The 12,388-nt window shown below is 46.9% G+C and overlaps 5 non-coding genes and 2 pseudogenes across 5 annotated transcripts; 1 reads left to right on the top strand and 6 right to left on the bottom strand.

Annotated features, from left to right (window-relative positions):
* Nucleotides 1-3,176: 3,176 nt before the first annotated feature.
* LOC134998218 (U1 spliceosomal RNA) lies at nucleotides 3,177-3,340 on the bottom strand. Its single transcript, XR_010200516.1, has one exon. It is a non-coding gene; the product is annotated as a U1 spliceosomal RNA (small nuclear RNA).
* A 151-nt stretch (nucleotides 3,341-3,491) lies between these two features.
* LOC134998265 (U1 spliceosomal RNA) lies at nucleotides 3,492-3,655 on the bottom strand. Its single transcript, XR_010200559.1, has one exon. It is a non-coding gene; the product is annotated as a U1 spliceosomal RNA (small nuclear RNA).
* A 699-nt stretch (nucleotides 3,656-4,354) lies between these two features.
* LOC134998200 (U1 spliceosomal RNA) lies at nucleotides 4,355-4,489 on the bottom strand (annotated as a pseudogene).
* A 152-nt stretch (nucleotides 4,490-4,641) lies between these two features.
* On the bottom strand, nucleotides 4,642-4,805 carry LOC134998271 (U1 spliceosomal RNA). The gene has a single exon (XR_010200565.1). It is a non-coding gene; the product is annotated as a U1 spliceosomal RNA (small nuclear RNA).
* Nucleotides 4,806-5,476: 671 nt separating this feature from the next.
* Nucleotides 5,477-5,639, bottom strand: LOC134998197 (U1 spliceosomal RNA). Its single transcript, XR_010200506.1, has one exon. It is a non-coding gene; the product is annotated as a U1 spliceosomal RNA (small nuclear RNA).
* A 152-nt stretch (nucleotides 5,640-5,791) lies between these two features.
* Nucleotides 5,792-5,955, bottom strand: LOC134998245 (U1 spliceosomal RNA). Its single transcript, XR_010200540.1, has one exon. It is a non-coding gene; the product is annotated as a U1 spliceosomal RNA (small nuclear RNA).
* A 3,763-nt stretch (nucleotides 5,956-9,718) lies between these two features.
* On the top strand, nucleotides 9,719-9,897 carry LOC134998223 (U1 spliceosomal RNA; annotated as a pseudogene).
* Nucleotides 9,898-12,388: the final 2,491 nt, after the last annotated feature.

The raw sequence follows: 12,388 nt of genomic DNA, 5'->3' as shown, positions 1-12,388 counted from the left end.
TCATTTTTTTTATTTTCAATCTAAGCCCCTGCAGTTTTCTGTAAGCATCTGCTTCGCTATGATGATCAACAAGTCACAAGGGCAAACACTCAGGGTGTGAGGCGTAGATCTTAGGACCAGCTGCTACAAGCATGGCAGAGGTGTCACTATCACTGGTGACACCCAGAGAGGTGGCGAGGGAGATTGTAATGCAGTGCGCGCAGATAAGCAGCGCAATGGTAAAAAGGAGGCATGGTTTCATAGGTAGGGGCGTGGCCTGGTGGCCTGAATCTACATTTTGTTGCTCCGGGTGTCCCGGGGGTTGGGGGCTGCACCCGGGGACTAGTGTGTGAGCGGTGCTGGCTCCTGCACAGTGACAGGGCATGGCCACCCAGCATGACGCCTCCCTTCTTGACCATGCTGTAATTGCAGTCGCACTGCAGTTCAGCGTGATCATAAAAAATGGTGTAGGCTCCTGCTGGTGCAGACTGTATGTGCGCGCAGGAAGCCGCCACCATTTTTGTGATCACAGCGGCTGAATGTGATGTCATACAGCCGCTGTGACCACGCCCCCTGTGTCTCCTCCGTTGCAGACCCCATTTTGAAGCCTTGCCCCCGCACCGCTCCATCCCTGACTTGGAAATGGAGTGTTGCTGACCCACCTCTCCCCCCCTTCCCCGCCCCGATTGACAGGCAGAGGCGATCACATTCTCTGCGGGGTGCCGCAGAAAATGCAGGCACATGCGTATGCTCTTAGCAATTTTTGCAGTTGGATCGCTTATTGTGATTGCAATCCAACCTGAATCAGGCCCTATTACCTATCACAATGCGCTGCGGGCAGTACAAAATTGGGTTAATATAGGAGAAAAACCCCCAGACCTGTGCTCCTTAACTGTACCTGGTGGCTAGTGGAGCGGCTGCCCAGTAATCAGTGTCCACCGCAGTGCGCACACGGCCCACCCCCTACGGCCTCGCTCCCCTTCATCAGCGGCCTCGTGATCCGGAAGGGTGGTGTGTGTGTGACTGACCTTAGGATGAAACCGGAGCCTCCGCTGCAGTGACCCAGCAACCAGGGCACGGGAGTATACAGCGCCGCTGGGAGTGATGAAGCTGCAGTAAAGATGTCTATTAGACCTAGCCTGCTGCAGCCCTTGTAGATTCTCATAAAACAAGTTCTTCTTTTCTTGTCAAAATTAATAGCTAAGAATAGGCTGCCTGAGGCAGGCCCCTGTTAATTGGCCTGCTACTGAAGGCACCAACTACAAACTGAGCTCCCTGTTCATGGAAGCGGGGTTATAGAGGAGAATGCACTGAGCTTCTTGGGAACAGTCAAAAGCTTTGAGCCGGTTGGTGCCTCAGATCAAGATCCTACTCTACACCCCAATGTGAATCCTTGTGGAGTCCAGTGTACCCCACAGAAGAAATGAATGTGTCACACCCATTGGCAGCAACCTTAGAATAGCTGCTGACGGGCACAATTGAGAAAGGAAGGGGGGGGGGACATTTGAATCCAGCACATAGATGCAATTCAAATATGTAATTTGTACCTTCCTATTTTAAAATATAATGGATGAACCTCACCCTGTGAGAACAATCTTCATGATCAAGAGATCTAATATGTAAAATAAGTATGAGTTGGGATAGGGCTGGGGAGGGTGGCAGCTCGGGCAGCCCCTCCCCCGTCAAGTTAAGGAGATTCAACTGAGGAAGCACAAGGGAACTCTCGTCTGGGGACAACAACTGCAGGGAGACCACATCTTTTCAGATGAACATGGGAGGGCGGAAGGCTGCCTAATACTGAAGCACCATCAAATATCAAACCATATCCAACAACTAGTACAAGCATTCCTGGGGGAAGGTCTGCAGCAGAAGGATTTGCATACGGTGATGTCATCCAAGCAGTGGGCCAAAGTTGGCTGGAACCCTCATCTGCATATAAAAAGAGAAAAGGGGCATGCAGGGCATGGCGGCCTTTTGCAGTGCTTGGATGACCCCTAGTTTGCATTAAACACCCCCACCCTCCTTTGGTGTGGGGCTCATGTTGGCCATGCCCCATCCCCTGAAGCATTCAAGCTGATTTCTTGCAGCAGCTGGGCACTGTAACATATAAAGAGCTGCGCGTTGCTGCCATTTTTACTCGTGCATTGAAGAGAGAGCGGAGAGGACGTGGCTATGTTCTCTCAGTGGAAATCTCAATATCAGTGCTCAGTATCAGTGGTTACTTATTGCTGCTCAGTAATACTAGTAGTGTGTCTCTCCTGCTCAGTGTCAGTTCTCAGTAGTATCCTCATCAGTGCTCAGTATCACTGCTCATTGTCTTGTGCTGCATTGTGGTGCTCAGCATACTACAGTACATTACTAATAGTCCAGTGCTGCATCTTGCTGCTCAGTGTCAGTTCTAGTATCCTCATCAGTGCTCACTATCACTGCTCATTGCATTGTGGTGTTCTGTATACTACAGTAACATAGTAATATAGTATATATAGAGGAGCGGGTTCGGTTCTCCGAGAACCGAATTCCCGACGAACTCCACGTGGTTTACACTGGTCCGAGGCAGGCTCGGTTGTTCCCGCCTGACTCGGAAAACCTGAACAAGGGAAAATGTCATCATCCCGCTGTCGGATTCTCGCGAGATTCGGATTCCATATAAAGAGCTGCGCGTTGCCGCCATTTTTACTCGTGCATTGAAGAGAGAGCGGAGAGGACGTGGCTATGTTCTCTCAGTGGAAATCTCAATATCAGTGCCCAGTATCAGTGGTTACTTATTGCTGCTCAGTAATACTAGTAGTGTGTCTCTCCTGCTCAGTGTCAGTTCTCTGTAGTATCCTCATCAGTGCTCAGTATCACTGCTCATTGTCTTGTGCTGCATTGTGGTGCTCAGCATACAACAGTACATTACTAATAGTCCAGTGCTGCATCTTGCTGCTCATGTTGGCTATGCCCCAGCCCCTGAAGCATTCAAGCTGATTTCTTGCAGCAGCTGGGCACTGTAACAGCTCCAGAGCTGCTCTGTAAGGCAAGTAAAAGGGTGTTGGCCCTGCAGCACTACCTGTAGTTTGCATTGTGCGTTGGAAGGCACAAAGTAAGCAGACAGGAGAAGTCAGGAGAGTGCACAAGGGCATAGAAGGCAGGGGCTCAAGAAAAGAGAAGTGGAAACAGACAGCAAACTAGGCTGGAGAGAGACCTGAGACAAAGAGATCTGAATTATACGAGTAGCCGACCAGAGGAAACACAAATTATGCAGTCAAGTGTCCCACATTTGGGGAAATCGTAGGAGCAGCACACCCAGAGTGCAATGGGTGAGCCTTGCCCTGGTAGAAGCACCTTCCTGATCATAGTATCTCACTTGGCAGGTAAGTAGGAGTTGGGCTTGAGCTGGGGAGGGTCGCTGCTCGGATACCCCCCTGTCAAGTGAAGGAGATCCAACTGAGGCAGCACAAGGAAACTCTCGAAAAAAAACAAGGCTAGAGGAAGATCTGAGACAAAGAAATCTGACTTTTACCAGAGCTGACCAGAGGAAAGCACAAACACAGTCCCCCACTACCACAAATAATGCAGTCGAGTTTCCCACATTTGGGGAAATCACAGGGGTCAGCATACCCAGAATGCAATGAATGAACCTCACCCTGGGAGAACAATCTTCATGACCATGGTATCTCCTATGCAAAATAAGTATGATTTGGGATAGGGCTGGGGAGGGCCGCTGCTCAGGCACATCTCTGTCAAGTAAAGGAGATTCAACTGAGGCAGCACAAGGGAACTCTCATCTGGGGACAACAACTGCAGGGAGAACACATATTTTCAGATGAACATGGGAGAGCAGAAGGCTGCCTAATACTGAAGCACCCCAAACAACAAACCAAATGCAACAACTAGTACAAGCATTCCTGGGGGAAGGTCTGCAGAAGACGGATTTGCATACGGTGATGTCATCCAAGCAGTGGGCCAAAGTTGGCTGGAACCCTCATCTGCATATGAAAAGAGAAAAGGGGTATGCAGGGCATGGCGGCCTTTTGCGGCGCTTGGATGACCCTTAGTTCGCATTAAACACCTCCACCCTCCATCGGTGTGGGGCTCATGTTGGCTATGCCCCAGCCCCTGAAGCATTCAAGCTGATTTCTTGCAGCAGCTGGGCACTGTAACAGCTCCAGAGCTGCTCTGAAAGGCAAGTAAAAGGGTGTGGGCCCTGCAGCACTACCTGTATTTTGCATTGTGCGTTGGAAGGCACAAAGTAAGCAGACAGGAGAAGTCAGGAGAGTGCACAAGGGCATAGAAGGCAGCGGCTCAAGAAAAGAGAAGTGGAAACAGACAGCAAACTAGGCTGGAGAGAGACCTGAGACAAAGAGATCTGAATTATACGAGTTGCCGACTAGAGGAAACACAAATTATGCAGTCAAGTGTCCCACATTTGGGGAAATCGTAGGAGCAGCACACCCAGAGTGCAATGGGTGAGCCTTGCCCTGGGAGAAGCACCTTCATGATCATAGTATCTCACCTGGCAGGTAAGTAGGAGTTGGGCTAGAGATGGGGAGGGTCGCTGCTCGGGCACCCCCCTGTCAAGTGAAGGAGATCCAACTGAGGCAGCACAAGGAAACTCTCGAAAAAAGAACAAGGCTAGAGGAAGATCTGAGACAAAGAAATCTGTCTTTTACCAGAGCTGACCATAGGAAAGCACAAACACAGTCCCCCACTACCACAATTAATGCAGTCGAGTTTCCCACATTTGGGGAAATCACAGGGGTCAGCATACCCAGAATGCAATGAATGAACCTCACCCTGGGAGAACAATCTTCATGACCATGGAAACTCCTATGCAAAATAAGTATGATTTGGGATAGGGCTGGGGAGGGCCGCTGCTCAGGCACATCTCTGTCAAGTAAAGGAGATTCAACTGAGGCAGCACAAGGGAACTCTTATCTGGGGACAACAACTGCAGGGAGAACACATATTTTCAGATGAACATGGGAGGGCAGAAGGCTGCCTAATACTGAAGCACCCCCAAACAACAAACCAAATGTAACAACTAGTAAAAGCATTCCTGGGAGAAGGTCTGCAGAAGACGGATTTGCATACGGTGATGTCATCCAAGCAGTGGGCCAAAGTTGGCTGGAACCCTCATCTGCATATGAAAAGAGAAAAATGTTATGCAGGGCATGGCGGCCTTTTGCGGTGCTTGGATGACCCCTAGTTCGCATTAAATACCTCCACCCTCCTTCGGTGTGGGGCTCATGTTGGCTATGCCCCAGCCCCTGAAGCATTCAAGCTGATTTCTTGCAGCAGCTGGGCACTGTAACAGCTCCAGAGCTGCTCTGTACGGCAAGTAAAAGGGTGTGGGCCCTGCAGCACTACCTGTAGTTCGCATTGTGCGTTGGAAGGCACAAAGTAAGCAGACGGGAGAAGTCAGGATAGTGCGCAAGGGCATAGAAGGGAGCGGCTCAAGAAAACAGAAGTGGAAACAGACAGCAAACTAGGCTGGAGAGAGACCTGAGACAAAGAGATCTGAATTATACGAGAGCCGACCAGGGGAAACACAAATTATGCAGTCAAGTTTCCCACATTTGGGGAAATCGCAGGAGCAGCACACCCAGAGTGCAATGGGTGAGCCTTGCCCTGGGAGAAGCACCTTCATGATCATAGTATCTCACCTGGCAGGTATGTAGGAGTTGGGCTAGAGCTGGGGAGGGTCGCTGCTCGGGTACCCCCCTGTCAAGTGAAGGAGATCAAACTGAGGCAGCACAATGGAACTCTCGAAAGAAGAACAAGGCTAGAGGAAGATCTGAGACAAAGAAATCTGACTTTTACCAGAGCTGACAAGAGGAAAACACAAACACAGTCCCCCACTACCACAAATAATGCAGTTGAGTTTCCCACATTTGGGGAAATCACAGGGGTCAGCATACCCAGAATGCAATGAATGAACCTCACCCTGGGAGAACAATCTTTATGACCATGGTATCTCCTATGCAAAATAAGTATGATTTGAGATAGGGCTGGGGAGGGCCGCTGCTCAGGCACATCTCTGTCAAGTAAAGGAGATTCAACTGAGGCAGCACAAGGGAACTCTCATCTGGGGACAACAACTGCCGGGAGAACACATATTTTCAGATGAACATGGGAGGGCAGAAGGCTGCCTAATACTGAAGCACGCCCAAACAACAAACCAAATGCAACAACTAGTACAAGCATTCCTGGGAGAAGGTCTGCAGAAGACGGATTTACATACGGTGATGTCATCCAAGCAGTGGGCCAAAGTTGGCTGGAACCCTCATCTGCATATGTTGAAGATACAATTTGTGAATTGCATTTAACACTATCTCCCTTTCCTGGGGAGAAGATGGTAGGGCCGATTTGAAAAACCGGCGAGGAGGCACCTCTTCGAATTTCAGCTTGTAACCCTGAGAAACAATTTCTATTGCCTAGGGATCCACCTGCGAATGAACCCAGATGTGGCTGAAAACTCGAAGACGTGCCCTCAACTGGGCGGACTCCTTTAGCGGAGCCCCAGCGTCATGCGGTGGATTTTGTAGAGGCCGGGGAGGACTTCTGTTCCTGGGAACTAGCTGTGTTGTGCAGCTTCTTCCCTCTGCCCTTACCTCTGGCAAGAAAGGACGCACCTCGTACTTTCTTGTTTCTCTGTGATCGAAAGGACTGCATTTGATAATGTGGTGCTTTCTTAGGCTGTGAGGGAATATAAGGCAAAAACTTTGATTTACCAGCTGTAGCTGTGGAGACTAGGTCCGAGAGACCTTCCCCAAACAATTCCTCACCCCTGTAAGGTAAAACCTCCATATGCCTTTTTGAGTCGGCATCACCTGTCCATTGCCGGGTCCATAGGACTCGTCTAGCAGAAATCGACATAGCGTTTATTCTAGAACCCAGTAGACTAATGTCACTTTGAGCATCTCTCATATATAGGACAGCATCTTTTATATGCCCTATGGTCAATAACATAGCATCCTTATCTAGGGTCTCAATCTCTGCTGATAAGGTATCTGTCCATGCTGCCACCGCGCTACAACCCCGGCCGACGCAATTGCCGGTCTGAGTAAGGTACCAGAATGTGTGTAAATGGACTTTAGGGTAACCTCCTGCTTGCGGTCAGCAGGGTCCCTGATGGTAGCCGTATCCTGGGATGGCAGCGCTACCTTTTTGGATAAGCGTGTCAATGCTTTATCCACCCTAGGGGAGGATTCCCACCGTATCCTGTCCATTGGCGGGAAAGGATACGCCATAAGAATCCTTTTGGGAATCTGCAGCTTTTTGTCTGGAGATTCCCAAGCTTTTTCACATAATTCGTTCAACTCATGTGAGGGGGGAAAGGTTATCTCAGGTTTCTTTCCCTTATACATGTGTACCCTCGTGTCAGGGACAGGGGACTCTGTGATGTGCAAAACATCTTTTATTGCAATAATCATATATCGAATACATTTAGCCAATTTTGGCTGTAACTTTGCATCATCGTAGTCGACACTGGAGTCAGAATCTGTGTCGGTATCTGTGTCAACTATTTGGGATAGTGGGCGCTTTTGAGACCCCGAAGGTCCCTGCGACATAGGGACAGGCATGGGTTGACTCCCTGACTGTTCCCTAGCTTCAGCTTTGTCTAATCTCTTGTGTAATAAGTTTACATTAGCACTTAAAACATTCCACATATCCATCCAGTCAGGTGTCGGCGTTGTCGATGGAGACACCACATTAATTTGCTCCTGCTCCTCTCTAGGAGAGCCTTCTACCTCAGACATGTCGACACACGTGTACCGACACACCATACACTCAGGGAATCCTCTTATCTGAGGACAGTTCCCCAACAAGGCCCTTTGGAGAGACAGAGAGAGAGAGAGTATGCCAGCACACACCCCAGCGCTATATGACCCAGGAAAAAAACACAATAATTTTATGTTTACCCAGTAGCGCTGTATTTCCATATATATATGCGCCTAATTATGTGCCCCCCTCTTCTTTAAGACCCTCTTTCTACCGTGGTATAAGCAGGGGAGAGTCCGTGGAGCTTCCCCTCAGCGGTGCTGTGGAGAAAATGGCGCTGGTGAGTGCTGAGGGAGAAGCCCCACCCCCTCAGCGACGGGCTTCTGTCCCGCTGAAATATAGTAAAAAAATGGCGGGGGCTCTTATATATATATACAGTGCCTAGCTGCATATATATTTATTTTGCCAAAGAGAGGTCTATATTGCTGCCCAGGGCGTCCCCCCTGCGCCCTTCACCCTTACACTGACTGCCGTGTGTGAGGTGTATTGGAGCAATGGAGCACAGCTTTACTGCTGTGCGTTACCTCAGTGAAGATCATGAAGTCTTCCGCCGCCTCTGAAGTCTTCTTTTCTTCTCATACTCACCCGGCTTCTATCTTCCGGCTCTGCGAGGGGGACGGCGGCGCGGCTCTGGGACGGACGGCGAGGGTGAGACCTGCGTACCGATCCCTCTGGAGCTAATGCTGTACAGTAGCCTAAGAAGCAGAGCCTATCAACTCACAGAAGTAGGTGTGCATCTCTCCCCTCCGCCCCTCGATGCAGGGAGTCTGTTGCCAGCAGGCTCCCTGAAAATAAAAAAATCTAACAAATATACTTTCTGTCAGGAAACTCAGGAGAGCTCCCTGAAAAGCACCCAGTCTCCTCTGGGCACAGTAGTAAACTGAGGTCTGGAGGAGGGGCATAGAGGGAGGAGCCAGTGCACACCCAGATCTAAAGTCTTTCTTAAAGTGCCCATGTCTCCTGCGGAGCCCGTCTATCCTTACGGAGTCCCCAGCATCCTCTAGGACGTAAGAGAAAAATTATGCTGGCAGAAAAATCCAATTGAGTGATTAAACAGCTCCAGAGCTGCTCTGTAAGGCAAGTAAAAGGGTGTGGGCCCTGCAGCACTACCTGTAGTTTGCATTGTGCATTGGAAGCCTAGTTTGCTGTCTGTTTCCACTTCTTTTTTCTTGAGCCCCTCCCGTCTATACCCTTGTGCACTATCCTGACTTCTCCTCCCGTCTGCTTACTTTGTGCCTTCCAATGCACAATGCAAACTACAGGTAGTGCTGCAGGGCCCACACCCTTTTACTTGCCTTATAGAGCAGCTCTTGAGCTGTTACAGTGCCCAGCTGCTGCAAGAAATCAGCGTGAATGCTTCAGGGGCTGGGGCATGGCCAACATGAGCCCCACACCGAAGGAGGGTGGGGGTGTTTAATGCGAACTAGGGGTCTCGCACAATGCGAACTACAGGTAGTGCTGCAGGGCCCACACCCTTTTACTTGCCTTACAGAGCAGCTCTGGAGCTGTTACAGTGCCCAGCTGCTGCAAGAAATCAGCTTGAATCCTTCAGGGGCTGGGGCATAGCCAACATGAGCCCCACACCGACGGAGGGTGGAGGTGTTTAATGCGAACTAGGGGTCATCCAAGTGCCGCAAAAGGCCGCCATGCCCTGCACGCCCCTTTTCTCTTTTCATATGCAGACGAGGGTTGAAGCCAACTTTGACCCACTGCTTGGATGACATCGCCATATGCAAATCCATCTGCTGCAGGCCTTCCCCCAGGAATGCTTGCACTAGTTGTTGCATTTGGTTTGTTGTTTGGGGGTGCTTCAGTATTAGGCAGCCTTCTGCCCTCCCATGTTCATCTGAAAATATGTGTTCTCCCTGCAGTTGTTGTCCCCAGATGAGAGTTCCCTTGTGCTGCCTCAGTTGAATCTCCTTTACTTGACAGAGATGTGCCTGAGCAGCGGCCCTCCCCAGCCCTATCCCAAATCATACTTATTTTGCATAGGAGATACCATGGTCATGAAGACTGTTCTCCCAGGGTGCGGTTCATTCATTGCATTCTGGGTATGCTCACCCCTGTGATTTCCCCAAATGTGGGAAACTCGACTGCATTATTTAATGCGAACTAGGGGTCATCCAAGCACCGCAAAAGGCCACCATGCCCTGCATACCCCTTTTCTCTTTTCATAAGCAGACGAGGTTTGAAGCCAACTTTGACCCACTGCTTGGATGACATCACTTGCTGCCTTTCCAATGAAGCAAGTTTAATTTAATAATAGGTGAAAAACCATCCCTACAAAGGTGTTAATCAGATACTTGGCTTTGTGGACACTTTTCAGAGCACAAATTTGTTAGCATAAAAATAAAGCCAGAAAATGAAGAGCTGTTTAATCACTCAATTGGATTTTTCTGCCAGCATATTTCTTTTTCTCTGCAACCCACTGCTAAATTGTGCTTCCTAGCTGTTTTTATAAAATCACTGAATCAAATCTAACTCTGATTACATCAGAGAAGGCCAGGTACCCTACACCATAACAGGGGGTTTGACATTTTGACTTGTCTACTTAAAGATCACCAAAATCTGATAACAAGGTCAATTAAGTCCCTGGGTGGGATTGAACCACCAACCTTTTGGTTAATAGCCTTACACACTAACTGATTGCGCCACAGCGACACTTTGCAAAAGTACATACTGACAAAGGCTAATAAGCATTCATCTAGAACGATTCCTAGAAACATTTTAAAAAGTCAATAATGTGGAGAGTTTTTGTAAGATGTTTCTTCCATCAACCAATGAAGAAACACATTGGTACTTTCCCATGATGAGTGAGTGCTTCAGGATCTTTTGCACTTACATGTGCAGCAGAGTACTGTAATGGAAGCATGCTGGGTCCATAACCCAGAGGTAGGCAGATTGAAACTATCCTCTGCTATATGCATTTTTTTTTGTTAATTAAAGTAATCCAAAACTGGGATTGATATTTTTGCTCTTTTATTTTTACTTAAAGTACAATAACTTTTACCATTTTAATTTGTTTTAATAGTATATTGACAGTATTGTTTTCTTTCAAAAATCCAATTAATTTTCTTTACCCGATTATTAAAATGGTAATTGACAAAAACAAACTACATTGTCACCAGAAGAGCAATACAAAATGTACAAGTGATATATTAAAATCATCTTTCCAGCTTGAATTTCAATGATGCATTGGGGCAACGATTTTGTGAGAAACATCTTCACCCTTAAATAAAGATTTTCTTAATTCCTTACCTGTGTGCTAATTAGATATCACCTTGTTTTCACATTAAACAGACTTCCACATGAGAAAACAGCAAATATGCAGTGGCGTTAATGTTTCCTGGTGTCAACCTGTATTATTTCCGTAGATATTGAAATGAGGATGCATCTTGCTGCCTTTCCAATGAAACAAGTTTAATTTAGTAATAGGTGAAAAACCATCCCTACAAAGATGTTAATCAGATACTTGGCTTTGTGGACACTTTTCAGAGAACAAATTTGTAATCATAAAAATAAAGCCAGAAAATGAAGAGCTGTTTAATCACTCAATTGGATTTTTCTGCCAGCATTTTTCTTTTTATCTGCAACCCACTGCTAAATTGTGCTTCCTAGCTGTTTTTTTATAAAATCACTTAATCAAATCTAACTCTGATTACATCAGAGAAGGCCAGGTACCCTATACCATAAGAGGGGGTTTGCAATTTTGACTTGTCTACTTAAATATCACCAAAATCTGATCACAAGGTCAATTACGTCCCTGGGTGGGATTGAACCACCAACCTTTTGATAAATAGCTGAACACACTAACCGATTGCGCCACAGAGACACTTTGCAAAAAGCACATACTGACAAAGACTAATAAGCATTCATCTAGAACGTTTCCTAGAAAAACTTTAAAAAGTCAATAATCTGGAGAGTTTTTGTAAGATGTTTCTTCCAGCAACCAATGAAGAAACACATTGGTACTTTCGCATGATGAGTGAGTGCTTCAGGATCTCTTGCACTTACATGTGCAGCAGAGTACTGCAATGGAAGCATGCTGGGCCCATAACCCAGAGGTAGGCAGATTGAAACTATCCTTTGCTATATGATTTTTTTTTTTTTGTTCATTAAAGTAATCCAAAACTGGGATTGATATTTTAGCTTTTATTTTTACTTAAAGTACAATAACTTTTACCATTTTAATTTGTTTTAATAGTATATTGACAGTATTGTTTTCTTTCAAAAATCCACTTAATTTTCTTTACCCTATTATTAAAATGGTAATTGACAAAAACAAACTACATTGTCACCATAAGAGCAATACAAAATGTACAAGTGATATATTAAAATCATCTTTCCAGCTTGAATTTCAATGATGCATTGGGGCAACGATTTTGTGAGAAACATCTTCACCCTTAAATAAAGATTTTCTTAATTCCTTACCTGTGTGCTAATTAGATATCACCTTGTTTTCACATTAAACAGACTTCCACATGAGAAAGCAGCAAGGATGCAGTGGCGTTAATGTTTCCTGGTGTCAACCTGTATTATTTCAGTAGATATTGAAATGAGGATGCATCTTGCTGCCTTTCCAATGAAGCAAGTTTAATTTAGTAATAGGTGAAAAACCATCCCTACAAATATGTTAATCAGATAC

This window comes from Pseudophryne corroboree, unplaced genomic scaffold (assembly GCF_028390025.1).
Source record: "Pseudophryne corroboree isolate aPseCor3 unplaced genomic scaffold, aPseCor3.hap2 scaffold_1479, whole genome shotgun sequence".
Classification (NCBI taxonomy): domain Eukaryota; kingdom Metazoa; phylum Chordata; class Amphibia; order Anura; family Myobatrachidae; genus Pseudophryne; species Pseudophryne corroboree.
Note: the sequence above shows the minus strand (reverse complement) of the source record. Positions and strands in the feature narration are given on the sequence as shown.